Below are 12,241 nucleotides of genomic sequence, written 5' to 3' on the forward strand. Positions count from 1 at the left end.
GGTATATTTTCTAGCAATGTATACAGTGTTAAACCCACTTCTCTGCCAAGCTAAATAATCAGAAAACCATAGACTTCTATTGCTTCTCTAACTACAGAATGGTGTTTCGTTTCAATCATTCCAAGAACATCAAAGCAAAATGTCTTAAATTCCATTTGCACTGAAGGGGGTACATTTGTAATAGAGCAGATCTTTAATAAATTATGTACCATAGCCAATCAGTCAAAATCGGCCTTTGTCCCATTGTATTTAGCATTTGTATGTCCTTGCTTTGAAATTCTGGGCCTCAAAATACAGGAGAGTTGTTGAGAGCTTGAATGTGCCCAGATGAGATCTGCAAAGCTGATAAGAAGGCTGGAAGGCTTGTTCTGTGAAGAGAGGCTAGGGGTGCTTGGGCTGTCCAGCCTGGAAAATAGAAGGCTGATAGGCAACTTCAATACTCTCTTCAATTTCCTAAATTACTAAATCTCTAAATTACTTCTATGTAAAATTGCTTTAGAAAGCATATCTCTCAGGAAATATTTATCCTTTATTTTTTCTTTCTTTTTCTTTAAACAGAACTTGTCACAGAGCTACTGTTTAGAGGAAGATCAAGACAATAAGCACAAACAAGGAGCAAGTTTCTGAGGGAAGGCAGAAGCAGAAATCTTCTCAGCTAGGCTTGCTGCTGTAACGTGGAACACACCAAAGGTAAGACTCAGACCACATTCTTACCCTAACTCAAACTCAAAATACATTACCTCGCTCTACAACTGAAAATATTTTTACATGTATTGATTTTATACTTAAGGATAACCTTTTTATTTAGGATTTTAAAATGCTATCTAAACAGAATGAGAAGGACCAGCATACCAGAACAAACAAATGGCCCGTTCCACCCAGTATCTGGTCTCTAGAGTCTGCAGTGGGAGGCATAAAATCCCCATATTGTAACTAATTATGCAGTAATATACCATGGGAGATTGTCCCCAGCTGCTTGTATTACTAACTCATCTGAAACTTGAGTGCATGGTAAATCTCAAGAGAAAACTTGATTCTCTCAAGATTTTCAGTTTTAAGAAGTTTCACTGAAGTTCAGAGAAACAAATGAATTCTGTATGTTTGTTGATATATATATAGATATATAACTCCAAATGATTTATTTATTTATTTATCTATCTATCTATGTATTTATTTAAACGGAGTTCTCTACTTGCAAGCTTATTTAGTTCTCAAGTTCTCATTCTCAAGATTTCACTGGTGGATCTTGGCTGGAAGAAATTGTAGATTTTACCTGCAGAATGTATAAAAGCTACAAACTACTCTTTTTTTGTGTGTTTGTGTTGTTGTTGTTCTCTCTGTGTCATTCATTGGACCGAAACTTATTGAAAATTTTGTCAACAATCAGCTTTATGAAAGCTGTGCACACTGTCTGCATAAAAACCCTATTTTGATGAGAAAATGACTATTAATGAGAACATGTTCTTTTCTGGCATCAGACTTGAAGAGACACAGGTCATAAATCTCTTTGATCTTCTTGCAAAAAGCTAAAATCAAGAAAAGAAGCAAGTTCATTTTTGTTCCCCTTTCATTTTTCAAAGTTCCTGATTGAAACAATTCCATTTAGTAATCAGTAATTTATCATGCTTTCTTCCTCCCACCCCCTTTCAATTCTTCATGTGCTTATGTTTGATTTTGATTCTTTATTTCAACAAACTGCAGAACCTTTCCAAATAAGTCTGTTTATTTTCCTCGGTTTCACAGGGGCAGGAGATTTTTTTTCAAAGAGGATGATGAGGAGAACAGGTTTTTGTTTGTTTGTTTAATTTTGTTTCACATTATCATTATTATTTAATAAATGATATGTGGAGGGTGGGAAATTAAAAAAAAAAAAAAAAAAAAGGAAGAAACTATAAAGATGAAATGTAAAGAAGAATCCTCGTATTCTAGTTCAGTCAATGAACTACGGCCTTTCATAAATGTGTCAATACTGCCATCTCTTGCCTCTTCAGCAGTGTGGGCAGAAAACCATACTGTAAGTTGAAGAATGAACATATACTTGCAAACATACACACATAAAAGAACTAAGTATTCCAAGAAAGAGGTGAGTGATTTTTTTCCTGGTACATATAGCCGTGTTCTGGGAGGACTTATTTCTTAATTTTCTTCTTTCTATTGTTGCATAGCTTCATTATGCCAGGATGACATCAGCTAGTAATTTAAGCTTGCAATGTGAATTACCTCTAGTCATTCTGAAGAAGAGAAAGAATCTATATTAGTCAAATAATGATCAAGTTCAGCTTTTATATCATCCCTGCTGTGAAGATAATACGTGTGCATGTAAATACACATGAAATACTACATTGTATGTATTTCTAATATATGTCTAATATAATGCAAGTGTTTTAACATTAAGTCTTTAGTTCAGAAAATCTACTGAAATAATTTCCAAAGATTGAAAATGTATGTAGATATATGATTATGACAGTTATTTGGCTTGATAGGTCATGAAACATCGTGTTGCATAAATGCACTGGCCAATATTTTGGACTTTATGACTATGATCTATAGCAGAATTATTGTTTCACTGAGATAAGCGTACAAGAACTGCATAGTCATTTGTCAGGGAGAAATGCTTTTTTCTAGGCTGATGCAAACTACATACCAAACTTTAATGCCCAGCTCTTCAGTTTTAATACATTCACAAAAAAGTTCAATTTTCTTTTTCATTTTATACTTTTCTTTCCCCTTCTCTTTTGCTTTTCTGTTTTCCTATTTCTTTTTTCTATTTATTTATTTGTTTACTTTCATTATTATTCAGTGGTATTAGTTATAGCAGAAATGTATAGTCTTCTGAAGTGAAAATCAATGAAAGTTTCACACAAAGTAAAATTGATTTCTTAAGTTAGGCAGGACAGTTTCTGAGGTTTAAATGCATATCAGCACTCAACTGATAAAAGAAACACTGACATTCAGGGTTGTTTTTTTATTTGTTTTTTGTATTGTTGCAACACTTACATTTTACTTCAAAAGTCACTACAGTACATGGCATTGTCTGGACCTAGAGTAGGTCTTACTGTTTTTACCTAAACATGAGAAGTTATACACATATACTTGGATTATAATTTTTTTTACTATTTAATTTGCTTAGAATGTATTTCAGGAAGATATGTGACTATTGACAGTATCATGGAGTAATAGATGAAGTTTACTCTCCTCTATGTTTCTTGCTGATCTTTGAAGTTGCTTAATAAGCACTGTCAAAGAGTAGTGCATTAGTTTAGCCTTGAAATGCTGCTCAAGCTTAGCAAAGTACCAACATTTTATTATTCCCTTTCCTTATGATTATCTTTTATATTTTAAATTGAATTTGAACATATATAAGGTATATAGTTGTGTGCATCTGTGTGAAGTAAGATGATAATTAAAGTCCAAAAATACCAAAACTGGCAGTTGTCTTCACTGCAGGGGAAATGCTTTATCAGTGTACCACAGGTGTACAGTACCAATGCAGATAAAAACATATAGGACCTCAGATGAGAGCTCTATGTTCAAAATACATTAATCACCCAAGGTAAATTTGTGCACCTGTTAGACACTGTAGGTGTTTCACTTGCTTTGTTCCAGAGATATTAAAATAGCTGATTTCTCCACTCCCCCACTCAACCCCCCCCCCCCCCCCCGCCCCAACTCGGTGTGACTTCTTGATCTGTCACATCTGCTCCACATACTCCAGTGTGGTCACGCTACTCCTCTGCATAATGCACAGATGTGGAACTGATAATAGGATCCTATTTTGTTCCCAGAGCTAGAGTCCATGTTATCCAAAACAGCAAAAGTCTCAGTTTTGTGAATAAGGTATGTTGTTCAGTTAATGTGATGGAAACCCCCATAATTATGTATCTCACTCACTGAAATGTTATTTCATTTGCAGTCTATCAGTTCTGAGCCCTCACAGATTAATTACAACCAGATTCAGACCAATCTCCAAAACCAAATAAATTCCACAAAAAATAACAGTCTAACGATCCTTTTTAATCAAATTGTGTGAGAGCTAGAGGACAACTGTATTACTAGCTATAGAAAGCTGAAGTCATATAAAAGATAATGATATAGGCTCCTGATTTCATCTGTTATGGGAAGAACAACCTTGGTTCTGCTGTCTGCACTCAGATTTTGTTGGAAAAAACACACAGGTCACTATTAAGGCAGGTGGTGACATCTGTGCTTCCTGATCAATGGAGAGGTGGTGAATTACCCCCTGGACACAAGAACCAAACTAAGATTTGTCCATCAACTTTAAACACTTAATAGCTATAGGTATTTTTTCAAGGCTTTAGATGCAAGATAAATAGTTGATGAAATAATGTTCTGTACAGTTTGTCACCAGCAATAGGGAGTACTTTATTTTCTCTCAAGCTCTTTAAATTCATCTTTTATTCTGGCTTCACAGGTTTAACTATTTCACCTCCAGCAAGACAAATAAATAAAAAAGTCAGAAGTTCATACTTCAACATCATCTTTCCTGTCACAAGAATGCAGGTGTTCCTGAAACAAAACAAGGGCAATTCTCAGTGCATGGTGCCTCCCATCTCAGCACTTGAGAGTTATTGTGTTTTCTTCAATGCAATGATTTTTAATGAGAGTTCTCCTATCTGACACAGATCCCTTTATTATTCTTCCCCGCCCCCCCCCCCCCCCCCCCACACACACACACACACTTCTCTTCACCATTCGCCAGCATGGTCTGTTGATTTTATGCCAGGAGCAGGTTACTTCAGACTCATGCAAGAATTTTATCATAAATATCTACAAGTACTTGTGCAAACCAGTATGAAGGAAATATCAAATAATATGTACAGAAGCCAGGTAGTCCAGGGCCAGAACTTTTGGAACAACTCTGTATTTGATTGTTAGATCAGCAAAGTTCAGCTGTTTTTCAGTAGCAAAGGTTATATGAGTCCCATTTTTCACAATGTGGATTATCATACAGAAAAAAAAGTTAATAGGTGAGATTAAAGTAGATTAAATGTTCTTTCAAATCTCCACATTGTCTTCTGGACCTGGGTGATTTTCTCAGACGTACATCTACAACCTCTTACAGGATTTAGAAGGCATTTATGCACGGAAGAGTAAGGGACAGAGAGTATCATATTGGATTGATTTTTATTTATTTATTTATTTATTTTTTCAACAGCCCTGAGTGTGACAAATATCCTAACAGTATAGGATGACAAATACTAGATAGAAGCTCTCCTTTGTATTGTGGGTTTGTAAAATGCTACTCACACACAGCCTCATTATCATAATGAGATATCTCACATGAGCAATAAAAGAAATATATTTAAAAAGGACAAAACAAAATAAGTAATATTTTTCTTTTATATCAAGTAATAAATTTAACTTTCATCCTCACATTGCTGTCTGACGTGCATTGTTGGTATTTGGTTTGTTTTCAGAGAAACGCAGATTCAATCCAGTGATTCACTAAAATTTCCTAATATTCTTAAGGATACTTGAAAAAGGACCCTTAATCTTACCAAACTTCTCAATTTTAGCTTCTACCCATAAATTACATTTCCATCTGAAGCTGCATCAGTATGACATGGTATGAATTCTTTTACAGATAATTCATTTCTTTCTTTTCTGTGCCTTTGTATAAATCTTCTTCAGAGTCATTATACTTCTAGTTACCCACTTGAGAAGTTTCTTAAGAATCCCTTCTAAATCAGAAGTTTCAGAGTGTGTAAGCAACCAAATTATTTTTCTTCCTTTTCTTTCACTTTTCTTTCATGATGTTTGCTGTTTCATCCTTGAATGTTTAAACTTCCTTTTACACCCTGAACGTATGCCTAGAGTCACACTGAATATCACAACAGCTCTAGCACTCACCACTATCACTCAAGCTAAATTTACCCTTAAAGGCTAGTGCAGAGTCTCTCAACCAGCTTCCCTACAGTGTGCGAGTGCACAGGAGATTTACCGCTTTATAGGTTTCATAGGTAATATTTTGAAAGTTTAAAGAGTGTTTCTTTTTTTTTCTAGTAAGTCCAGGTATGTTTTGAAATAGCAAGGTAAAGCCAGACAAGAATTTTAGTAATCTGGGTTACTTTTAAGAGCACAGAACAAGAGAAAACTTTCAGAGGAAGATTATTTTTTACGTCCCCATAGTACAGAGAGTTGGCTCTCCTAAATACTAGGGCTAGTGTCAGAAATTCTGGTACACCTAATAATACTTTTGAATGAAGTGTGTCAATCCTTCCCCTTCCCGTTCCTGTTCCCGTTCCCCTTCCCCTTCCCCTTCCCCTTCCCTTCCTTTCCCTTCCTTTCCCTTCCCCCCCCCCCCCCCCGTTTCCCGTTTCCCTTCCCCGTTTCCCTTACCCCTTTCCCCCCCTTTCCTTTCCTTTCCTTTCCTTTCCTTTCCTTTCCTTTCCTTTCCTTTCCTTTCCTTTCCTTTCCTTTCCTTTCCTTTCCTTTCCTTTCCTTTCCTTTCCTTTCCTTTCCTTTCCTTTCCTTTCCTTTCCTTTCCTTTCCTTTCCTTTCCTTTCCTTTCCTTTCCTCCCCTTCTCCTTCCCCTTCCCCTTCCCCTTCCCCTTCCCCTTCCCCTTCCCCTTCCCCTTCCCCTTCCCCTTCCCCTTCCCCTTCCCCTTCCCCTTCCCCTTCCCCTTCCCCTTCCCCTTCCCCTTCCCCTTCCCCTTCCCCTTTCCTTTCTTTCCTTCCCCTTTCCTTTCCTTTTCCTTTTTCGTAATATTATAAACACTGCTCACTAGTAGTAGGAAGGTTTTGTTTTATTAGCAGAGGAGAGAGGAGGTAGTTAAACGTCCCCAGAATGTAGGCCAGATTCATAAGTATACTCAATCTGATGAAGAGTACCAAACTTGAAATTTCTGTACTAATTACCTTAGGCAAAGTTTATATCTATATTAGCCATGCTTATCACTTCATTCATTTTCTTTTTTGTTTGTTTGTTTGTTTGCTTGTTTTTTGTTTATGTTGATTATTATGTTGATGCATGCTTAGGTCTGCTTCTTTTTTTGGGGGGGACACATTGGGAATATGGGTCATTCCTGATATCTTTTCTAGCACATAGATAATTCTTCATTGCCTGATATCAACTAAAATAGGTTCTTTTTTATTTTTTTATTTTTATTTTTTTCTTTTTTTTTGCAGGAGTTCTGTGGTTTAGTTTTCAGTAGTTCTTATTGGTCATCCCATAGCATTTCATCTTAGACTTGAATTTTTATCACTTAACTTTCCTTTATTTACTGAAGAGAAGAAAAAAAAAAGGAAAATTCATCAGATTTCTTTCTTTTCTGTTTAGTCTTTTTTACTATGCTAAGGCTGCTCTTTGTATGGCAATGAGAAAGCCTTATTTACAAGTGGTAGCACTGGATACACTTTAAAGCTAAGCAGTCTCAAAAAGCTTTTTATTTTTCCACATACCTATGCACAACATTTTATAAATATAAATATGTACATAGTTGCATTTGTATGAGTATATTTGTACTTATGTATATACTCTGTCTCTTTAACTAGAGAGTTTTTATAATGATTTAATGATGGGTGTTGATGGTTAGAGACTGTTTCTTTCTCCCTTAACAGTATGAATAAAGCAGTAGGGCATCTGTGAAATACAGTTCTGTAAATCTCAGAACAACAAGGGTAGTTTGTGTGTTTCCTTTTGCCCAGAATCTCCCATTTGTGTTAAGCAAATGTTTTATTTATTTACTTGTATATTGTTTCCAATTCTTTTGGATATTGGTAGACTTTCTTAGCATGTCTCTTGCTGTTTTGTTTGAGACAAGGAATGGCTGAATGAATTCAAGTAAAATAAGAGTCTATTCCTCTCTAGCATGTTTCCAAGTCATGACCTTGACCCAAACTGATCATTCATGGAAGTTTACAAAAATTGCACACTTTACTACCTGCATTTTTGAATTTCTTCTGATTTAGGAAGCAGAATGTAGTACCTGTATTCTCAAGAGACAGCTCTGTTTCTGAGATATTTTCAGACCAAATTTTCAGACTCAAGGGATTCTATTAGCTCAGATAAATTCTGAATAAATATCCTATGGGTGTTTGTCAACATTTATCGTAACAGAAGTTCACTCATCTTCACATGAAAGGTCACTCATCTTTTGACAAATCATTGTGGCACGTGATATCAGATCCTTTTCAAAGACTGGAGAAAGGTATGATTTGAAATCCTTGTTAATTTTAATATTGAATAAAATTTGCAGGGTAGTATTATAAGAAAGAGAGGATATTTTGATGTGATAGGGAAATATATGCAGAGATATTTCTGGAAGAATATCCAAATTGATGTTATCTGTATAGGCAAGTACATGCAACAGCCATTGCCTTTTCTCCTGTAATCACCTCAGTAAATTAGAAACTGCTTTCAGATATGACAAGATGTGTTCGTGTCATAACATGTTAACAAACATGTTATTTTCAATTAATGTTGTGCTAATAAATAATTATTCCTATGTTCTAAACTGAGTCAGCATCTCCTCTCTGATCTTAGAGAAAGAAAACAAACAAACAAACAAAACCCACTGTCAAACAAACAAAACTATATGTCAGAAATTATTCCCCAATGTTTTTACTACAGCACAGTATATCTGTGGCTACACTGACAGGAAGATTTGTGACAATACATTCCTACATATTCTACACAAATAGACTCACAGCTATCTCAAAGATTGTATAACATGGAGTTAAGATTTGAGAGCAAACACCTGGACAAAAGTTCACATTAGAAGCTAGAGGGGTCCTTCTCTCCTGGCAGGTCATTAGAGATCTTAGTGAACCTTTAGCAAGGTAAAACTAGTGTATAAGCACCTAAAGGCTCACAAAATGTGCAGGGGGTTCATGGAGAAGTGCTTCTTTTTAATCCTACAGAATAATTATTTTGTACTTTTAATGAGACAACTGCATGTTTTGCAAACTGTTCCTTTGATTCCATTTCTACACTTTCCTGAAAAAAAGATTAATCATACATTTAAATTTCTGTGAGGCCGGAGTTCTAGATAGGAGTATAATCATTGTACTGGACAAAGCAAAACTTAGGTTTGATGTATATAGCAATGGATATTTATTCTTTATAAAGGAAAAAGAGTATAAAAAGTCTACACTACCTTAAAGTCATGCCACCCACAATTTTTTTGTTGTTATTTTTGTTTTTGTTTCCAACTTGAAGGTATAACACCCCCTGAATTCAGCATATGAAGCCCCAAAATAGTAGCTGTATTTCTGGGAAAGCTTTTTCAATCTGAGATGTGCCTATCCCTCCACAGTGAACTTGGTGCAACTTTAGCAGTTCACTGGTCAACCAGAAGCAACACTACTTCCCACAATCCCATGAAAGTAAAAACAAAATGAAACAAAACCAAAAGAAGAATTAAATGGTCAAAAATTCAGACACGTGCAACTGTTAGCAGGGAAGTGAATAAATGGACCACAAGACACGCTACTTCAACTGGAATGAAACTCTGATCACACTGCAGTGACAGGGACGTCAATTCTGCATCCCTCTTTCTTCTGAAGACATTTTTGTAGAAGGAAGGTCACTGGGTTCATATCATTCCTTGTATTTTGCTAACTTACACCTTCCAGATCCACAGGGCCAAGGTCTGGATGTTACTGCAGTCATTACAAAGGGCTGATGCTTACAGAGCAATGTTTTATACATATGCATATACATATATACATATATACATACATACATACTATATATGTATATATACATACATACATATATGTATGTATATACTATATAAAGTGCAGCTGTCCCTGGGCAAAAGGATTAACAAGCCACAGATGAAATCTTTTGAATATGAAACACAAAACATCATATTTAAATATAATGAATAATAAACACAAGAGCAAATATTCTTTCTTTCCAATTTCTATCTGCTCAAGCTGCTAGTCATCTTATCTGGTACCACAGCACGTTAAAACATACAAAAAGAAGAATCTACACTTAAAAACAATTCAAAAACCCACAGAAACCCCACAACCCAACCCCAAAATAATTGCTTTCCATCGTGTGTCATTTTTTAATTAAAGATAGCATCACCGCAATCTACAATATATCTGGAAATTATTAGAAACCTTTTCCAGAGGCAAAAAGGATCAATACCTCTTTGTCTCTGTGGCATAAAACATCACAGTGCTACTTCTTTCCTGCTGGCAAGAGAGAAAGTGGAAAGGCTCTAAGATGGGAATAATAGAAGCAACAAAGATTAGAGTCATATACCAGGTCAAATAAATATACTTTTTATTTTGTTTTTATTAAAAAAGAAATAAACAGACTGGTTTGAATTATCTTCTTCCATACTTGATGGTCCATTCCTGAGATCTGTTTTGCTTCTTTTGTCTCAGGGACACACCATGTGGAGCTACAGAATCAAGCTAATGAAGAAAAGATATGTGACTGAGGGTTAGAAGAGGAGCTTGGAAGCCAAGTTCAGGCTTTCCTTTCTGACTTCTCCATGAGTGCACTTTGTGTCATGACTCAGCGTCCTTGGAGCTAAGAAGATGAAGATGAAGATGGAGTTCTCTAATTTTGCACACTGGCACTCACTATTGCTTGACTGTACTTCCCTGCACAGACTGACTTTGTCTTTTACATTGTTGCCTTCTGATGGGCAGTCAGATATTGCTTGCACTCAAGGCTGAGTGTTCCACTTGTAGAGTTTAGAAGTATGGTCCCTCTCTCAACCCAAAGGTACCACAACTGAGTTTCATCTAAGTTTTCTCCATATGCCAGTGAGAGGAAATTTCTTGGCTGAAACTACAAATAAATAATCACGTAAGGTGTCTGATTTTTCCTCCATGCATTAAAGAAGCAAAACAAATAATGAAACAAAACAAAAACCTCCATACATTACAATTAATTAATTAATTAATTAATTAATAAAAGAAAAAAGAAAAAGAAAAATCAGCAGAGATGATGAGCTCAGATTTCTTCATTAGAGCAATCCAGAGTTAAATGGGATTAAACTGTACCTCATTTTCTCTATGTATAAACTGTAACAATAGGACATAAATAACAGTATATTAAATTTGAGTGTTGACACCCACTTCTTTATATGAATGTGTTGTCTGCTTAGACAGAATAACTCACCAAAACAGATGGCAAAAGGAAAATGTTCACTCTTTACTCTATGCTGCCTATTTCCTGCAGGATTTTGTTATAGAAGTAAGCACATTTCTTTTCTCTGAGTTGCAAGGCAAGAATCAGATGGAACAGACCTACCTGCACAGCTAGGAATTACTCCCAGTCACAGAGATGTATTTCTGAATAGAAATGCAATAGAAAACCAGTGTTGTTTCAAAAGACATCAGTTTCTAGAAAGCCCCTGCTGGATCTGTAAGTGAGTGGATTAAGAAGCATCAGAGAATTCATTTATTCACAGATTCTAAGAGTGAAAGGGTCTGTTGTTCAGTGTAACATCAGTTTCCCTTCCTCAACAATTATTCATCTGTTCAACTAGAATATATGTTTCAGATGAAAATCATACCAGACTGCAGAATCCTCAACTTCATGTCTGATCAGAAAACACTGTAAAGGAGTTACTCTCATTAATTAATGTTTTGTTGAAAATCATTATGCCTATTTACTTTGGAAAGATTTGTCAAGAAAGAAGTTCACTGAAGCAGCTAATCCTGCTGTCAGGGATTTAGTTACCCCTCCTTTTGCCTCATTCCTGGTCCTCAAGGTTTCAGCAAATTTTTCCCCAACTCTCAGCTTCCTGGTGAATTTTCTATCCCCTCTCATTCGTGGGGTGTGACAGGATAATAGCAGCAATCCAGTCCTTATTGTCTGGATCTGTGGATGAATGGTGCTGTATAAGTGTAAAGTGTTATTATTATTGTAAGGAAATAATAATACTAATAAAACAAAATGAATCGAAGTCTTGTCTTCAGATGGTTATTTTAGCAATCCAGAAATCTAAAGCCCATGAAATAGACAATTAAGAGGGGTTAGATACTTAATATCAGTCGTTGTGTTTTGGTAGAATTTTGCAATAACGCAGCTGCTATAATAATACGTATTTTTATTTCTCCTTACAGAAAGAAAGCACTTTGTTTTGGAGAAGCTGCAAAGTCCTGCTGCAGAACGCAGAACTTTGTTGTGTGTGTGTGTCTGTGTGCCTGCACCAAGCTGTCTCTCTTCCTTTGCAACAGCTCCATCTTTGGGAGAGAGAAGGGGAAACTTGTTCTTTACACTCACTGGTTCTGCAAACAAAAGAAA

General features: G+C 35.8%; 1 long non-coding RNA gene across 1 annotated transcript; it reads left to right on the forward strand.

The window, feature by feature from the left end:
• The first annotated feature begins 487 nt into the window (after positions 1-487).
• Positions 488-11,900, forward strand: LOC146754189 (uncharacterized). Its single transcript, XR_014939149.1, has 2 exons — positions 488-690; positions 10,366-11,900. It is a non-coding gene; the product is annotated as an uncharacterized LOC146754189 (long non-coding RNA).
• The last annotated feature ends 341 nt before the right edge of the window (positions 11,901-12,241 follow it).

The sequence above is a fragment of the Coturnix japonica genome, chromosome Z (genome assembly GCF_054131305.1).
Source record: "Coturnix japonica strain WE chromosome Z, WE-NBRP24, whole genome shotgun sequence".
In the NCBI taxonomy this organism is placed as follows: Eukaryota; Metazoa; Chordata; class Aves; order Galliformes; family Phasianidae; genus Coturnix; species Coturnix japonica.